This window comes from Ranitomeya variabilis, chromosome 2, assembly GCF_051348905.1.
Source record: "Ranitomeya variabilis isolate aRanVar5 chromosome 2, aRanVar5.hap1, whole genome shotgun sequence".
Classification (NCBI taxonomy): domain Eukaryota; kingdom Metazoa; phylum Chordata; class Amphibia; order Anura; family Dendrobatidae; genus Ranitomeya; species Ranitomeya variabilis.
In genome coordinates, this window is record NC_135233.1 from 365,705,665 (window position 1) to 365,725,874 (window position 20,210).

Genomic DNA, 20,210 nt, shown 5'->3' on the forward strand with positions numbered 1-20,210 from the left:
TGTAAGCTTAGCCTATGTCATACATCCATGCTCAAGATATGACATGGTGAGTGATATGTGCATTACTATTAGAAGAAATGTTCTTCACGTAGCTCTATGTCAACTGAAGAGTCTCAAACCCCGTTATATGATGTAGATTGAGGGTGGTAGGATCTAGACCAAGTTATAAGGAATATTCTGTATAAGGCGCAGAATCAAAGAATCCATTCCATGGTCGGAGCTGGCGAGGCATAATTATAGATGTGCATACAGCTTTAGCAGTTATGTAAACGGATAACATCATTGAACATTCTGTTCTAGGCCATTTGGATGTATGATCGTTCCCCTGCAACTGATTTTACTCAATCTGACAGCACTCCGAAGCAAGCTGCTCTCGTAAGAACGGTTACCTAATATTGACAGCAGCGGGCAATGATGGAGAAAAACTTCATGTAAAGATGAAAGGTATCTTGTCTTGGTCAAGTCAGGATGTCCGAGCATGGAGGATGGATGGTTGTAGACGGGTCCTTGATAATGCTTTGAATTAGTATTGTGAGTCCTTAGTGATACTTGCGGAACGGTGACAGATCTCTATGACAATCTAGACAAAATACCCTTCTTTATAGAGATGAGCGAATTGATTATACATGAAATTTGCCAAATAATTTGCGATTTGCTGCAGAGAACTTGTCTATAATGGCTATCTCCATGTCATAGGTAACAAAAGACAGAGAAGAAGGACCACACCACCTCGGCCATGACCTTAATGACTAAGGGTGTTACATGCACCAGAAACACGTAGGTGGTGTTTCGCTTTTGGTCTGTTATGGATGTTTTGGGGAACTTTTAATATGAATGAATACAATTTCAGGAATTTTTATTTGTAGCTAGATCCACCTTCACTTTGTTTACTCGGCCATAATGCCTTGCCGTTACCCCATCCTTTAGCTCAGCTGATCATGATGGACTATAGGTCAGAGGTCTGAGTCTGATGAGGAAAGCCATAGTACATAAAGTGCACCACAGATTCATCTCAACTAAAAGTCGAGATCCTTACATCAGGAACAGAACATTTACAGCATATGAAATGAAAACATTTACAGCACATCCTGCACTAAACTATGGAACCCAATTTATTATAGACTTTAGGAGTTGGAGTCTGTCCATTTTATACCAACTCTGACTCCACCAAAATGGACATCAACTCCGACTCCGACACAATCCTAGGAGCCGTCCGGATATTATAAACATCTTTTCTGGACAACTGGAGGCTTTGGAGCACTTTCGATTTGAGTCAAATTGATTCTGTCTAGATTGGATTTTTTCAGATGAACCAGACAAATCGAACTTGAAACACATTCTTGGGAAAATCACTCATCTCTACTTAGTATGCTTCTGTATGACCCTGGACAAGCTGCCATGTTGGTAGTCCGTGGCCACCGGATCAACCTACTCCTATTTTCTTGGATCACCAGAACCTCTTCTAACAAATAGGTCCGGGGTAATATCATCGTTGTGGAGCGATCATTTGCATGGGACTGCTAATCAGAAGATGGAGCTGGGAATGTCAGAAGATAAAAAGAGGTTCCAGGGCTCTTGTTTGGTGGCTACAGACTACTAATATGTCTGGGAATGTTTTTGGATCATGTCTAATACAGAGGTATAAAAGAGTTCTTATGGACTTTCATGACAACCCTGAAAATAGCTTTGCACCCAGACCCAAAGTACATCCTCAAACAACCTACCATGATCTACAGTCATGGCCGAAAGTGTTGGCACCCTTGAAATTTTTCCAGAAAATAAAGCATTTCTCCCAGAATATTATTACAACTACACATGTTTTGTTATACACAGGTTTATTTTCTTTCTGTCTGTGTATTGAAACAACACAAAAAATAAGAGAAAACGAGTCAAATTGGACATAATTTAACACAAAACCCCACAAATGGGCAGGAAAAAATTGTTGGCACCTTTCCAAAATTGTGGATAAACAATTTTGTTCAAGCATGTAATGCTCGTTCAAACTGTCCAGTGGCTGCTTATCCATCGTCCGGACTATCCTACTTTGCAACCATTCTTCAATTTTTCTCTGCGGTACACATCCAAGGAGATTAGCTACAGTGCCATGGGTTGTAAACTTCTTGATTATGTTGCGCACCGTGGACAAAGGAACATCAACATCCCTGGAGATGGACTTGTAACCTTGAGACTGTTGATATTGTTTAACAATTTTGGTTCTCAAGTCCTCAGACCGTTCTCTTCTCCTCTTTCTGTTCTCCATGCTTAAAGCGAACCTGTCACCCCGTTTTTTCAATATGAGCTAAAAATAGCTTTAAATAGGGCCTGAGCTGTGCTTTATAACTGTGTCTTTACTGTCCCCTGATTCCCCACCTTTGCTGCCAAAATACCTTAATAAAGTCGCCGTTTTCGCCTGTCAATCACGGCGGTCTGGTCAAATGGGCGTTGTGAATTCGCTGTTTCTCCCCCACCTCTTGCTTTTCCCTAAGTAATTTCTTCCCGGCGTTTGCGTAGTGTTTCGAACCTGCGCAGTTAAGTCTAATATCGCACCTGCGCATTATGCTTTGCCCAACTGTGGGCATAGCATACAGCTCGTCTCTGCGCATGCGCGGCTCTTCTCTGTAACCTGTGTGCCCCGGAAGTCTGGCTATGCAAATGGTGTTGTCCTGGATGCCGGTAAAATTTCCCCATCCAGAACTTCTTGCGTAATTTTTGTAAGAAAATTGCTTATCTACAAAACTTACGCAAGAAGTTCTGGATGGGAAAATTTTACCGCCATCCAGGACAACACCATTTGCATAGCCAGACTTCCGGGGCACACAGGTTACAGAGAAGAGCCGCGCATGCGCAGAGACGAGCTGTATGCTATGCCCACAGTTGCGACATTAGACTTAACTGCGTAGGCGCGAAACACTATGCAAACGCCGGGAAGAAATTACTTAGGGAAAAGCAAGAGGTGGGGGAGAAACAGCGAATTCACAACGCCCATTTGACCAGACCGCCGTGACTGACAGGCGAAAAAGGCGACTTTACTAAGGTATTTTGGCAGCAAAGGTGGGGAATCAGGGGACAATAAAGACACAATAAAGCTATTTTTAGCTCATATTGAAAAAAAGGGGTGACAGGTTCCCTTTAATATGGCACACACAGACCCCCAATGCAAAGATGGGGTCAACTTCTTCCCTTTTTATCCGGTTTCAGGTGTGATTTCCATATTGCCCACACCTCTTACTTGCCACATGCTTGAAACCAAGTTGTTTATCCACAATTTTGGAAAGGCGCTAACAATTTTGTCCGCCACATTTTTGGGGTTTTGTGTAAAACTATGTCCAATTTGCCTTTTTTTCTTTCTTTTTTTTTTGGTTGTTCCAATACACACAAAAAGCAAATAAACATGGGTATAACAAAACATGTAATTGCAATAATTTTCTGGTAGAAATAAGTCATTTTCTGGAAAAATGTCAACACTTTTGGCCATAACTGTATATTTGGTTTGGTAGAGTCTCAGAGGATCCGGGTGTTCCTCCTGTTTAAGAAAGTAAAATGCAGCCTTATGACATTCATGTGAATTCGGTATTCTTCGTAACAAGCAGCGACTCCAGTACATGATATCATGTTACTCATATTGATGATACGACCACCAGATCCAATTGCTGCCCATTGACATCACAATGCATGTAACATCATCCACTGAGGACAGCATGCAGGGGGAAGAAGATGCAGAAGACGTGAGGCTGAGAAACCGAGAAGAATTGGCAAAATATATTCAAGCACTGGAAAAAAGCTATTCAAATTCTCGGAAAAGTCTTTAAAGTCAAGAGCTTCACGGTAATGTATGTCGCCTGCAGCCTCGATGGCATCTTTGTACAAGCCGTATGTGATTCTACCTTAGAGGTGACATGATTTTGCTTGTACTTTCTACAATGCCATAGGACATTGAAGCAGAACTACAACGCTCCATCATGTCACAGCCGAGCTCGGCTCGCTCGGAGGCAGTTGATATATAGTTTGTATGCAATGCTTTAGCTATGACTGAATGTGACATTACTGCAGTTCGTTGTATAATTTTGTTCTTTCCTGTAGTATGATAAGGTTGGTCTTTTACCATGAAAGTTTGTGCACCCTTGCGTTAAACCAATAAATAATTAAATAGTGTATCACTCGCAATGGTTTTCCATTGTCCACAGAATAGGGTTCACTAACTTTGCTGGATGTGGCCCATCCAAATCCAACTTCATGGAAAGTGATGGCAGGACCCAGTCGAGTGGCCTTGGACATAATCTGTACCCAATGGACTGGAGCCTGAGAACCGCCTCTTACCTGCCGGGATCCAAGGCTCTGCTTTTGACTAGCTAGCCTGGAATGGCATCATTATTGTTGTGTGATGCACATGTGATGTTGAACCAGACCAGCTAATCAAAAGCAGAGCCATGGATGCTGGGAGGTAGGAGGAGGTTCTGGTAGGACTGGTTCCTGCAAATCGATTTTCACCAACTCTAGTAATAACCATTTCCCCCTTCGTGGTCATTATTAGATTTTTCCAGATAATCTGACTTAAGAAATCATGTTGAACATGGAGTCCAATCTGTGGTTATCATGTTACACAGCAAGAAAAGCTTAGCAGTCAGATATATAGTCTTTTGGGAAGAGAGTCAGTATAACTTGTAATAAATTCATTGAAATTCCTGCTTGCTCTGGACTTAGGTGTCCAGGGGGAAGTCTTATATATGTAGCACCGCCCACTGGGCTCCTAAGTCCAGAGCAAGCGGGAATTTGAATGAATTTATTGTAAGTTATACTGAATCTTTTCCCGACACAACTATATATTAATCTGCTCTGCTGCTCCAGCTCTACACCAGGCTGTTGGCAGATTAAAATTTAAGAACAAAATGAAAGTTTTGTTTTAATATAAAATTGTATTTCCATAATTAGTTGTAATATAAGTCCTATTGTCCACAGATGCACAGATACAATAGTGATAAGTTATTCTTCTCCTGTCACCACACATGTATCCTTCCGTGTTCACATTGAATCCCTTTATGACGTTCATCCCGTGTCTTTAGTTCATCCTTCATCTGGGTAACAAGGTATCATTATAGCTCCTAATTACTCTTTCCCTCTGACACAATTGACTTGGCAGATACTCACAAGACAAGCGCAATTGTGTCTTCACGTTTCTTCTTCTCTGTTAGCCATAACCTCATACTACAATGGCCAATAAAGATCTAAAGAACATTTTTTTTTGTTATTTTTGATCTCTGCCACTATCATTTTCTTTCACTCTTGTAACACCGAACGGACATCATTACAGGACAAGACCTTTAAAGTGTTATTCCCATCTTTAGAGATAGGCGTTGTCAGATAGTGGTTGCAAAAAGAAGCGCCTTTGCAATTTACTACGTATTAAAATTTGCAGCCGTTCTTGAAGATATTAACAATTTTCATTTCTTTCATTTACATCTCGTCGCCTAAGAGACAGACCACCGCTGACGTCTTGTTTGTAAGCATTGTGCTGAAGATGGCTGGGGATAAGAGGTAACATGCTGGCTAGGTTCGAAACAGTGCTTACAAACTTAATAGAAAAGAGCTCATCAGCACAGCACATGTTCTGCTGTCTAGCAACGGTGGTCGGTCTCTAAGGCAACAAGCTGTAAATACAACGAACTGTAAATAAAAGAAAAGTGTTAATATCTCACGAATGGTTGAAAATTTTAATAAGCAGTAAATTGAAAAATTGCTTGTATTTACAGGACCTAGCCAACCATACCCACTTATGATAATGGGAATAACACTTCAAACTTCTATGAGATGATCATTCCCTTAGAAAAATACACATTTTTACTGCACAGTACCTGAACCAAGCTAACTAAAAAACCCATAATGCTCACAAATTGAGTCATGCAACTCTTTAACCTTTTCTTGCCTAGCACCATGCAATAATGATTCTTTCTTCATACAATCATCATCAGGAGAGGAACTCTGACATTAAGTCGCACTTGTAAACTGGTAGGTGACATCAGATAAACCTCAAATTCTGATAAATAACAGGTTCCAACTTCTGTAAGTAAGTATGTACTGTACTGTACATAATGTACTGTACTGTAATGTAAGTATGTACTGTTTGTTTTTTTTTTACGTTTACGCTGGTAACCAGGGTAAACATCGGGTTACTAAGCGCGGCCCTGCGCTTAGTTACCCGATGTTTACCCTGGTTACCCGGGGACTTCGGCATCGCTCCAGCGCCGTGATTGCAACGTGTGACCGCAGTCTACGACGCTGGAGCGATACTCATACGATCGCTGCGACGTCACGATCGTGCCGTCGTAGCGATTAAAATGGTACTGTGTGACGGTACCCTAACACTTATGACATGTCGTAAAATGCCATACTGTCCAACAAATGTGGGTCCAACTGCTATGGCTAGAACAATGCCCCGCCATGAGCTGTCCGAAATTTAGAGGAGGCCGTGCTTGTATGGGAGTTCCAAAATTTTGAAATGAAGAGAGCAACCTCAACATTGACCAGGTTCTTGAGATAGATATGGGTCCTTGGGCATAGGCCATAAATATTCGAGATTTGAATGATTTTTCTAAGAATGAGTGTGTGTAGTGTGAAAAAGGGAGACCCCTTCCTGTGAATCTTGGCACAAAAATAACCAAAATCTAGTTTAACGACTACAAACAATGCCAGGGTGCCACAATCTATGCGTTCAATGCCATTTCTTCCCTATGTAAAATGGTAACTTCACTTTTTTGAGCCGAAGGTGAAAAACTCTACAGCCGTGTACAAAAATATGAGAAGAATGAAGATTAGATTCTCCATTGTCAATAAGTACACACTATTCAATTTTCAGGTTTCATGCTCTTATGGCACAAGGTTTATGATGAAATTGTAAAGATATAGCTATCTCTATCACTCCCCGATGGAACCAGAAGCTCACCATGCATATTCCATTCTTCACAATGTTAACATGAAGCATTGTGTACCTGTATTACAGATACCATTTTAGAAGACAACATTGCAAGTCTACATTCCACCCTTCCCGACGTCTAGTCACTGAATGACACTTATGAATACCATGCTGCCCTTTGTCAGATGACCTTCAATCTCCAAGTTTCGTCCTTTCATATTTTCTACTTTCTCTGTTCCATGATCCCCTTAGTCACTACAACATACAGTCTCCATATTACATTGTTTCCAATGCCAAGATCCAACATTTCATTAAATCTTTTGTTCTGATACACATTCAACTTTCTTCAGTCCATTTTTCTAAAAGCCTCTGACATTCTTTCAACATAGCATAGTTGACAACATAGCATCGTATTCCATTATGTACCATGCTGCTAGACAACAACGTATAGTATTTGTCCATATCATACAGTAGTTCCTTATATCGCATCCTTTCATGATTACATAATATTTCCAGTAATGTAAACAAAAATTGTCTGCAGGTCCCCACACATACAAGAGCAAAGTTAGACAAACGTGCAGATTTTTGACAATGTTACTATATGTGTATGGGGCCATCCTTATTTTTTCAGGGCAGGAAAGACATTGATAGAAGTATCTAGCAGTGGCTCATTCTCCCTCTGTACCCACTGAAAACCCAATGTCCACTCAGCTGATAAGAAGTGTTCTTGTGTATAGAATGATTGGAAGGAACGATCGTTTGGCCAGCAGCTATTGAAAGTGTATGAGCACCATGAAACCTCTACCTTTATTACCCTGTGTAAGCTCACAACATTTTCATGGGTGGTCTATATTACTCTTCTAGACCCTTCAAACCTAGCTGAGCTTGAACACCTGGTACAGTTTCCTGACTTCTTCTGTATCTTCTTGAATTATATTTTCCTGACTCTGGTTATAGGTCTTCACTCTATCTTGACCGTCACGCTAATCTTGCTCTTTCAAATTTACTTCTGGAACCTTTCTCCCTTAACCCCCAGATATTGATCTTGTCTAAGTCTTCTAAAGCAAACTTTACCTGACACTTTTGGCCAACAAAGATCTCCTCTCTGACATTCACACTTGGTTATTATCAACTTTGCATTGGTATCATCACCATGCACCAGCACACTCCAAATTTGAAGTCCACATCTCCATGATTTGGCTGAAAGGGTTGTTTCAAGAAGGCAACCCCAATTTATAAGCCTTGTTAGGACCTATAGACATTATAGAGGGGTATCTCAATGTAGGACTCACCACTATGAGCAAGAAGGATGAGCCGCTCAGTAAGGGTAGCTCCTGATTTGAGCCAATTCTTGCATTACAAGGACGAACATTAATCTGAATGACAACTTTTAATGCCTGACTTGCTTTAGCTCCCTGTGGCAGAATCAGCGAGTGCTGGAAGGGCAAGACCTGATCGCCTTTGCGGCTGAATTTTGAAAGGGGTTGTCTATTTTTAGACAATCCCCTCTAAAGTTAAGAACAGAAGATTGTTCAAGACTCTAAGTCCTGGATAGTTTTAAAGAGTAACTGCACTTTTGGAAAACTCATGGGGATATCAGAAGTTTTTGATCATTTGGGATCTGAGTTTGGTTGCTGAAAAAGTCTACAATGTCTGACTCCAGCTTCAAAGGAGAGCTGCGCTAGGCACTTTGCCTTCATTTTAGTGATCGGTGGCAGTCCGAGCAGCTGGATCTTTACATATCAAAACTTCTCACATGTTTCTAAGATATGTCATATTTTACTAAAACCGCAGCTACTCCTTGACTCCAAACTAATTGGGATTCTTGAAACTCTGATATCTGTTGAGTAGCCTAAACCTTCTGTCTCCATCCTTCTCCAGGTCAGTTTTCCATGTTTTCTAGACCACCTTTATAATCTAAGATATAACTCTATAGTCAGTACAATCCATAGGCTTATGCAACATACTATCTCTATATTCCAGATTTACCGCATCTTCTCTTCTAATTCCAGCCATTGTCCAGAACAATGTGCTCTTCTCCCATGTTCCCTCCAGTATTACCAAGGAAAAACGCTTGGAATTGTATCAGCACATATCTTTAAATATAGGATTTGTATTGATCATATTCTTTGTATAATGCCGCTATGAAGCAATTATGTTACTCAATGAGATATTTTAAGGGTTATTAAATCCATAAATTTCTGAAGGAAGGAAGCGAGAAAAAATCTCTCGTTATTATCTCTTCTATGGAGACCTCAATCTACCATTTAACACTATCTAACACTGACCTTTCAGCAGCTTTAGTTGAAATTGCTAATAACCAAGAATTCTTCATGTTTTCCATTTTTCTCACGAGAATTGTGCTAAAACAGCACAACTATGTTGAGCTCGAGAGCTTTTACATCATGAGACAATTTTAATACAGGCTCCTTTTACATTGATTGAGCTAGAAGAATAAACCACTGATGAATCTCGTAAACCTTCCTGTATCAACAGAACTTTACTATGAGAGGAGGAAACCCTATGGACATGGGACACCAGGGACTTGGGGACAAACATATAAATCTAGGACTTCATTAAATCTAATTGAGAGCCATTACAGCCAGATAGAGAAGACTTGGCAAAGAGGTGAATCTTCCCAAAATGACCAACTGGCCTACCTTCAACTATCAGTGGAACGAAGAGCACTGGAAGATCTATGAAGTCACAAAACAGCTCAGAAAGTTGTCTCATTTGTCCATGGTTCTACATTTTCAAACGAAAGAAGTTACTACATCGATGATCTCCTTGGATATGCAAACAAAATGTATTTTTTCCATTTTAGGCACCTATCCACAGGATAGGTATTTGCTGACCACTAGTGGTAAGTCCATTGGGAAACCTACGGATCTCGAGATCGGTGCTCTGAGATACACGGCTCCTTTCATTGACTATAGGGCTGCTGGTAAAAGGTTGACATACCCTATTAACTTAAAATGTAGTCTGTTGGGATTCTGTTATGTTGTCAATTAGAAAAATTGTGCTGAAAGAACCTCAGACCTTCCAGTGCAAAAGTGAACATACAGAGAAATAACTAAAGACGATTGAATCTCCGAAAATTTTGGGCAGATTTGTTCTAAAGAGTCTACAGATTTGTTTTGGTCTAAATCAAAGTCGTATAAATCGAAAGTGGCCTCAAAAAAACTTTAACTAGGCTCTGAGGTCTCTCGAGATGTGGTAAGGGGTCTAATATAGTAATAGATTACACTCACCTGTCATGCCACACAGCTTTTTAGCACAATCCTCCGCTTGCTTCCTCCAAAAAGAGACCAAAAGCAGCGAGCAGGGGATCGGGTGGGAAGCTGTGGTGGCAGGAAAAGTGATGGCTGGAAGAGTTTAAGCTGTTTTGATTGGGAAGAGGAAAGTCTTGGCAAACACCTTTGGCAGTGACTAATCTCTTATGAATCCAAAGGGATCGTTCATGATCTCGAGTTGGGAGGTTCCCATACTCTTTAGATAGTCAGCCGGTGTCGTTGACATCAGAAGGCTCTGCCAACATTAGTCTAATGTGTATGACCAATTGGAGTCTCTCTCAGATATCTTAACAACAGTACCAAAAAAAGGAATATACACATTGTACCTACCTCTTACCAGCGCGAGGATGTTACATCTTGGGTTTAAGAACCAAAGTTGCCATCAAGTATACATTGCAACACGGGAGCTTAGTTGGATCTGAAAATCAAACAGACATTTATGAGAGTCATAAAGATTCCGGTGCGTAAATCACTCAGGTTATGTAACAATGAGCAGAAATGAATCTAATAAACCTTTTAGATCTGCATTTCATTGTATGAAAAGATGACTTTATACACGTTGGTAATAAAAGCAACATTTTACTGTATACTCCTGACAGTTCTCATGATTAAGTCTTAAATCGTACAAGCCCAAGAAGAACGGAGAAGATTCCCGACACCGAAGATCAATACTGTGTTCTAGTTTAGAGAAATGGATTTAAATACAGATTATTAAGTGAGCCTCAGACACAATGTATCATCACCGGGGAACTTATTAAGCCTGAATATGCACTTTAGTTGCTGAGTGGAAGAAAAGTATAAAAACCCAGAGCAAAAGGCATATGCGACCCAGAAGAATGGAAAGTGGCAATAGTGAGGAGGAAACAGCCAGGAGGTAATGTCACCATCTCCTCCTAGAGGTGACCGGAAGGGGATTTCAACCTCCGGACCCTCCTCAGAGGCGTAACTTAAAGCTCCTTGGATCCAATACAAAATCTGTAATTGGACATTTCTTGTGTCACTTACATTTACACATACTCTATGTACTAATTCGCCCAGAACATCCAAGAGTCTTCTATAATTTGGACAGATCTCAAAGACTCTCAAAAGTCAGCAAATCTCCTGTGCCATGCCGAACCTGCCCAAAACCTGCTATAAAATAGAGTTGGGAAAAAGGGCAAAGGAGGGCAGAAAATTGGGCAAATAGATGCGAAGACCGACCCTGCCCAAAACCTGCTATAAAAAAAGAGTTGAAAAACAGGGCACAGACAGGCAGGAAATTGCGCAAATAGAGGTGGGAACAGCTTGTGGAGAGAAGGGGAATGGGTGTAGAAGGGAGCTTAGTTGTGGACCTTGTGAATTGTGAAAAAATTGCCTTCAGATGCAAATTTATATTCCTTCAAAAGTTAGCAGACATGCATTTACAAAATTTTGGACACCGGCAAAATTACAAAATTCTGTAGTGACTGTAATCATGCCTCTATCCCTTGTGTACCAAAATTTTTGGATTTTATGATTTTATGACAGAGGATGTCTCGGTTTTATATATGAAATTGCCAAGAGATCTTCATTAGATTTTTATAACTTTATATTTATGCAATTATCCCTTTTTTCAAAGAGGGGCTGCCATGGACAAAGACAAGGGAACAAAATATTGTATGGCAGCAATTTTATTAATACTTAGATGACTCAAGTCCACAAGAAGGAGCAATGAAAGTCTCCCAGGTGCGGGAGCCCCTTAAAATAACAAGTAATAAACTATTTTTCATTTTTAGGATGCCCTTTTTTATTAATATCTATTAAGTAGAAATAAAAAATGTCGGCAAATGAAGGGGATTTGTGGGCCAAAGCGGAAACTGTTCAAGGCACTTATGTCAAGATACAAGAAGTTGAAGAAGTGTAAATGCAGGGAAGTCAACCTTGGGCTCAGGCTACATTATCTGCAAATGGAGCTCATGCAACATTCAATTTGCTCAGCATTCGATGTCCCATCCACCTTTATTCAGGGGAATCTGGGAAAAATCAATTTTGGTTAAAACGATCAGTTTTCATCAGATTTATTCAGTCCAGGATCCCTCCATCATATTTTTTTTTACAATATCTTATGGCTAACATTTAGGTCTTCATTGCTTGGAGTTTTTAGTGTCACCTGGTCAATACTTACACATGATAGATCCAACATTTTTTTTTTTTTATTTTCCTTTGTGGACTATAGGTACTCACGGGGGAAATTATAAACTGCATTTAGGACAAGATTATTATTAGTGCATGCAGCTCTATAAAAGAGGGAATGGCTGGGCTGCTGGGAGCAGGAACTGCTGCTCTGGAACTTGCAGAAGGGGCAGCGTTCATTTTATTAAAAGAGAATTACTCTCCGAAGAAGATCTTGGGTTACTAGGTTGCTTAAGGTAAGTTTAGGCATGCCTTTTATGTATAAATGCAGCAAAGTCAAGTTTGGTCATTTTTAGGATGAGCTACCTGGTCTTACACACTTAAACTTATGAAATTAACTCATCGGGTGTCAGGAGATGCAACAAATATCGATAATGTCAGCAGCAAACCTGCTTATTGGTTATATACAAAGAATTTTTGGTTAAAAAAACAGCTGCAAGAAATCTGCAACTTGGATAAAGTCTTACGGTAGGTTCTAGTTTGCAAATATCAGTCTAAATAATCATTTTAAAGTGTTATCGTCGTATCTTTCTGGCATATAGGCAACAAACAGTGTTTCTCAGCGTATCTAGCCTGTCCATATATTACGAAGTCCGCCATCCATATGGCAAAGGCTGGTCAGTGGCAGCTTTCCTGTGGATTGTAGCTTATCACTGGGGACGGTTTGAAGTAAGTAAAAGGTTTTCTCAAACTTTTCTAATGTCCCATTTTTAATGGGAATGTGGGAATGTCTCTATAAACTGATGACAAATGGATTGACCATTCCTGGGTTGATCTGGTGGAGCTTAATAGTGTCCTGCAAATGGGGATTCATATGTTGGGATGTATGGTTGTCCTAGGGTGGCGGAGTCACTGTACAGATCTCAATCCATGGGTGAAATATATACAATCTTGCTCAGGATCATATGTCTGTCCAACAGCTACACTGTTGCCATCACTCTGTGCCAGCATTTCCACTGGTTGCCCATCCAGTGCAGCATCCAATATAAACTTACCTCTCTCACCCACAAAGCTCTCCACAGTTCTGCACAACACTTCATTACCACCCTACCCATCATCTTTGTTCGCTAAAGACACAAAACTAACATCCTGTATAATATGAACCTTCCACTCCCGTCTCCAAGACTTCTCTTGTGCTGCACCTGTTTTCTGGAATGCACAACCTAGGACAATCTGCAAATTCCCATTATACACCGTTTTAACCATACCCTAAAAGTACATTTCTTTAGACTGGCCTACCACCTCACCTCACTAACCTAACTCCCTTCCATAAACTCAGTAGCACTTTACACCTGTACTTGTACACATACTGGCTGGTGACCAGTTCATGTAGCGTTATTTGAATGCCCCTATTTATTATAATGATGGCTGGTCCATACAACACGAGGATTTTTTTACCATTTACCTTTCATGTCTCCCCTATGTGCTCATAAATTGTAAGCTTGTGTAGCATGGTGGCTCAGTGGTTAGCACTGCAGCCTTGCAGCGCCTGGAGTCCTGGGTTCAAATCCCACCAAGGACAACATCTGCAAAGAATTTGTATGTTCTCCTGTATGGCCGGCGTCACACTGGCGAGTTTTACGGACGTAAGAGCGCAGAAAATACGTCCGTAAAATTCGCAAAATAAACGGCACAATTATTCTCAATGGGTCTGCTCCTATCAGCCGTATATTACGGTTCAGTATTCTACGGCCGTACAAAATCGCAGCATGCTGCGTTTGTCAGCGTATTGCGCAAAAAAATCACCAATGAAAGTCTATGGGGCGAGAAAAATACGGATTACACACGGACCAGCAGTGTGACTTGCGAGAAATATGCAGCGGTGTTAGTGAAAAGTCGGTAATTCAATTGCCGGCTTTTCATTTCTCCTGCCTAAACCCGACAGGATATGAGACATGGTTTACATACAGTAAACCATCTCATATCCCCATTTTGTTTGCATATTCCACACTACTAATGTTAGTAGTGTGTGTATGCAAAATTTGTGCGCTGTAGCTGCTAAAATAAAGGGTTAAATGGCGGAAAAAATTGGCGTGGGCTCTCGCGCAATTTTCTCCGCCAGAGTGGTAAAGCCAGTGACTGAGGGCAGATATTAATAGCCAGGAGAGGGTCCATGGTTATTGGCCCCCCCGTGGCTAAAAACATCTGCCCCCAGCCACCCCAGAAAAGGCACATCTGGAAGATGCGCCTGTTCTGGCACTTGGCCACTCTCTTCCCATTCCCGTGTAGCGGTGGGATATGGGGTAATGAAGGGTTAATGCCACATTGCTATTGTAAGGTGACATTAAGCCAGATTAATAATGGAGAGGCGTCAATTATGACACCTATCCATTATTAATCCAATTGTTTGAAAGGGTTAAAAAACACACACACATGATTTAAAAGTATTTTAATGAAATAAACACAGCGGTTGTTTTAATATTTTATTGCTCTCTCAATCCATTTGCAGACCCTCGCTTGGCAAAACAATAAACCCACAATATACATACCTTCTGCTGACCCGTCACGTCCCACGAGGTAATCCATCTGAAGGGGTTAAAATAATTTACTGTAATATAATGCAGTAACTGCACCTTCTAATCTTCATACAATCATACAATGCAATTGCAATCCACAAGGCCAATTTCATTCCCTGTCTTAATTTTGCCAGTAAAGAAGAATCCTGAAACCTAGTCTTGTGTGTCACAGGCAGATCATTTAAAAAAAAAATACAAATCACAAGTTTCCAGAATCCAGAAATGTAAAATCAGCAGTCTATCGCACAAAGTGAGCATGTTGTTCAATGTTAGATTTATGCATGCCATGCGAGTACAGCGATCTGTTACATTTAGTGATGAGTGAACGTGCTCGGATAAGGTATTATCCAAGCATTCTCGGGTGCTACCACAGTATCTTCAGCGTGCTCAAATAATATGTTCGAGCCCCTCGGCTCCATGTCTCGCTGCTGTTCGACAGCCACAACATATGCAGGGATTGCCTAAAAAACAGCAATCCCTGCATTTGTTGCTGCTGTCGAACAGCCATGAGACATGCAACCGCGAGGACTAGAACATAGTATTTGAGCACACCGAAGATACAATATTAGCACCCGAGCATGCTAAGATGACACCTTATCCGAGCAAGCTCGCTCATCACTAGTTATGGGTGCTTCCTTTTAGAATGTGAAACTAACAAACTTTTTTTTGTCATGTTCTTTATTTTGAAAAGTACCAGGTGCAATGTTTTTTAAACTCTTTTATATACCAGACACATTTACATCTTTGAATACCTGTTTTCATAGACCTAATTAAATAAATTTTATGTAATAGTCCATGTCAGCAGACAGAGATGCTTAACAGATAGGTTCGGACTTAACTAAACTGTGTCCTTCTCAGGCAGATACCCTGAGCCTCGATCATATGGGTCAGCAGACTGGACCAGTGGCAAGAACTGGCTCAGCTTGCTATGAGCACAATGTGTTCAGCTGGTCAAGTTATCCATCGTAAGCGTGAAAAACCTTGTATTTGTCAAAATGAATCAGACAAGGATCACTTTCAGCTGTCATTCACCTACAGCTTATACTAATGATTGAATCAGCCATACCATCTGCCTGCCTTGTTTGTTTTCTGTCTTCTATTCTGTTCTTCTGCCACCAGTGCCGATGGCCCAAGCTAAGCCACAAAACCTCTCCCTGTCCACCATATCAACTGTACAGAAGTTCTGCAGCTTCTGGGGCTACTCTTGCTGGCCCTACACTGTCACACATCTCCTTTTCAGCCCTGTCCTATTTGTCTACTATGCAGCTTCTGTTGGTACCACTGCACAGCAACGAGGTTCACACATCTGCTTGCTTCACTATGTGCTTTATAAAATGACCATTGACACAAAACCTCTCGAGGGTACATGGACATCAAAAAGCTCATGAAATAGGGCAACCTTTTTGAAAGGTTTGTTGAAAACAAGCCATTACTTTGTCACTTTGAAAACAGCTGGTCTGTTCCTGCTCCCTGAAAAAAAGATCATTTTTTGAAGGCTTGATAAAAAGCCCTGATAATTGCTTACACATTTTGGGAATGTCAAAGCTCTTGAGAATTTCAAAACAGGGATAATTTTTTCACCAATTGTTCTTCTCATTACTTCTTCATTTTCAAAAGTCCACCTGTTTTTGCTCCCTATAGAAAGGGAAAATTTTTTGACGTCTTCTAAAAAAAGATTCTGCTTCTTCATTTAGCAAAGAAAAAAGCTTTTGAAACTCTCAAAGCAAGGATAATTGTTGCCCACCCTGTGTAAAAAAGCAAAGAAAAAAGCTTTTGAAACTCTCAAAGCAAGGATAATTGTTGCCCACCCTGTGTGAAAAAGCCTTGGTTTCTTCTGTTTGAACCATACGAGGCATGCATCTGCCTCAAAAAGGGATAATTTTTGGACTGTTTCTACAATTTAACTATCCTAACAAGTTTTATGCTGCAGTGTGTTGTTAAATAGCAAGTTATTTATCAACGGCTCCCACACTTTTTTTATCTACCCAGATATGATGTGAATGGTGGATCCTGTGTTATCTACTGTATATAGAGGTGTTATCAGTCACTGTACAGGAGGAGGGGGTGAGCTGTGATATCACCTATTGTGAATGGTGGATCCTGTGTTATCTACTGTATATAGGTGTTATCAGTCACTGTACAGGAGGAGGGGGTGAGCTGTGACATCACCTATTGTGAATGGTGGATCCTGTGTCATCTACAGTATATAGAGGTGTTATCAGTCATTGTACAGGGGGAGGCGGTGAGCCGTGACATCTCATATTGTGAATGGTGGATCCTGTGTTATCTACTGTATATAGAGGTCATATCAGTCATTATACAGGAGGAGGAGGTGAGCTGTGACATCACCTATTGTGAATGGCGGATCCTGTGTTATCTACTGTATATAGAGATGTTATCAGTCATTCTAAAGGAGGAGGTGAGCTGTGACATCACCTATTGTGAATGGTGGATCCTGTATTATCTACTGTATATAGAGGTGTTATCAATCATTGTACAGGGGGAGGAGGTGAGCTGTAACATCACCTATTGTGAATGGTGGATCCTGTGTTACTACTGTATATAAAGGTGTTATCAGTCATTATACAGGAAGAGGAGGTGAACTGTGACATCACCTATTATGAATGGTGGATCCTGTGTTATCTACTGTATATAGGTGATATCAGTCATTATACAGGAGGAGGAGGTGAGCTGTGACATCACCTATTGTGAATGGTGGATCCTGTGTTATCTACTGTATATAGAGGTGTTATCAGTCATTGTACAGGAGGAGGAGGTGAGCTGTGACATCACCTATTGCGAATGGTGGATCCTGTGTTATCTACTGTATATAGAGATGTTATCAGTCATTGTACAGGAGGAGGAGGTGGGCTGTCACATCACCTATTGTGAATGGTGGATCCTGTGTTATCTACTGTATATAGAGGTGTTATCAGTCATTGTACAGGAGGAGGAGGAGGTGAGCTGTAACATCACCTATTGTGAATGGTGGATCCTGTGTTACTACTGTATATAAAGATGTTATCAGTCATTATACAGGAGGAGGTGAGCTGTGACATCACCTATTGTGAATGGTGGATCCTGTGTTATCTACTGTATATAGAGGTGATATCAGTCATTATACAGGAGGAGGAGGTGGGCTGTGACATCACCTATTGTGAATGGTGGATCCTGTGTTATCTACTGTATATAGAGGTGTTATCTGTTATGGACCTGGTGGTTAGGAGCACCCGGAATGACCTGATGAGTAAACTCAAAATCGGGACTAGCTCTGGGGAAGTGGGAACTCTGCTGACCGCAAACCCTACTCCTATCGCACACACTAGAAATAGCCGTGGAGCGTACCTAACTCTCCCTAGACGCCTCTTCACAGCCTAAGAGCTAACTACACCTAAAGATAGAAATAGAAGCTTTACCTTGCCTCAGAGAAATTCCCCAAAGGTAAAGGCAGACCCCCACATATATTGACTGTGAGTTAAGAGGAAAGTCACAAACACAGGAATGAAACAGGTTTTAGCAAAGGAGGCCAGATTTCACTAAATAGTCAGAGGATAGAAAAGGGAACTATGCGGTCAGCACAAAAGACTACAAAAAACCACGCAGAGTAAGCAAAAAGACTCCCCACACCGACTCACGGTGTGGAGGTGCCACTCTGCACCCCCAGAGCTTCCAGCTAGCAAGGAAATATCATGATAGCAGGCAGGACTAGAAATTAGCAGTACTAAGAAATATATTCAGGAAGCAGTAACAACAAATGAACTAGCAAAGACTTAGCTTCTGCTGGAGTAAACAGGTCCTCAGAGAAGTCCAAGAGAGATCTGAACCAATACTGAGACATTGACAGCTGGCATGAAGTAACGATCTGAGTGGAGTTAAATAGGGAAGCCAGCATAACAATAAACGAGAGCAGCTGATAAAGCCAACCTCAGTGACCAGCAGTTCCGCTCGAAGCCACCAGAGGGAGTCCAAGAGCAGAACTAACCAAAGTACCATTCATGACCACAGGAGGGAGTCCGAGAACGGAATTCACAACAGTACCCCCCCCTTGAGGAGGGGTCACCGAACCCTCACCAGGGCCCCCAGGCCGATCAGGACGAGCCAAATGAAAGGCACGAACTAAATCGGCAGCATGGACATCGGAGGCAACAACCCAGGAATTATCCTCCTGACCATAGCCCTTCCACTTAACCAGGTACTGAAGCTTCCGTCTCGAAATACGAGAATCCAAAATTTTTTCCACCACATACTCCAACTCCCCCTCAACCAACACCGGAGCAGGAGGATCCTACGACCTATGGAACACATTATGGATGGCAAAAGAAGCTGGAAGGACCAAACGAAATGACACAGGGTTGAGAATTTCAGAAATCTTATAAGGACCAATGAAACGAGGCTTAAACTTAGGAGAAGAAACCTTCATAGGAACATAACGAGAAGACAACCAAACCAAATCCCCAACACGAAGTCGGGGACCAACACAACGACGGCGGTTAGCGAAACGTTGAGCCTTCTCCTGGGACAACATCAGATTGTCCACTACGTGAGTCCAAATTTGCTGCAACCTGTCCACCACAGAATCCACACCAGGACAGTCAGAAGGCTCAACCTGCCCCGAAGAAATACGAGGATGAAAACCAGAATTGCAAAAAAAAGGCGAAACCAAAGTAGCCGAACTAGCCCGATTATTAAGGGCGAACTCAGCCAATGGCAAGAAGGTCACCCAATCATCCTGATCAGCAGAAACAAAGCATCTCAGATAGGTTTCCAAAGTCTGGTTGGTTCGTTCGGTTTGGCCATTTGTTTGAGGATGGAAAGCCGAAGAAAAAGACAAATCAATGCCCATCTTAGCACAAAAGGACCGCCAAAACCTAGAGACAAACTGGGAACCTCTGTCCGACACAATGTTCTCCGGAATGCCATGCAAACGAACCACATGTTGAAAAAATAATGGCACCAAATCAGAGGAGGAAAGTAACTTAGGCAAGGGTACCAAATGAACCATCTTAGAAAAGCGATCACAAACCACCCAGATGACAGACATCCTTTGAGAGACAGGAAGATCTGAAATAAAATCCATGGAAACATGCGTCCAAGGCCTTTGCTCAGAGGACACCGCCAAATGGTGCACAATCTTGCTCTCGCGCAAACGCCGATCAATTTGGATGGCCAAGGACATTGATTCATTCAGACCAGCAGGCGTGGGGAATCCCACCATAACATCCTTAAGGGCTTCAGAAAGACCCTTTCTAAAAATTGCTGCCAGGGCACACTCATTCCATTGAGTAAGCACAGACCATTTTCTAAACTTCTGACAATATATCTCCGCTTCATCCTGACCCTGAC

General features: G+C 41.4%; 1 protein-coding gene across 1 annotated transcript in view; it reads right to left on the reverse strand.

The window, feature by feature from the left end:
* LRFN1 (leucine rich repeat and fibronectin type III domain containing 1) overlaps window positions 1-20,210 on the reverse strand; it is a 183,510-nt gene that overhangs the window by 57,570 nt on the left and 105,730 nt on the right. The window contains exon 2 of the mRNA XM_077285873.1: window positions 10,531-10,618. The gene's annotated coding sequence lies outside the window, so the exon portion shown is untranslated. The remainder of the gene's footprint in view (window positions 1-10,530; window positions 10,619-20,210) is intronic.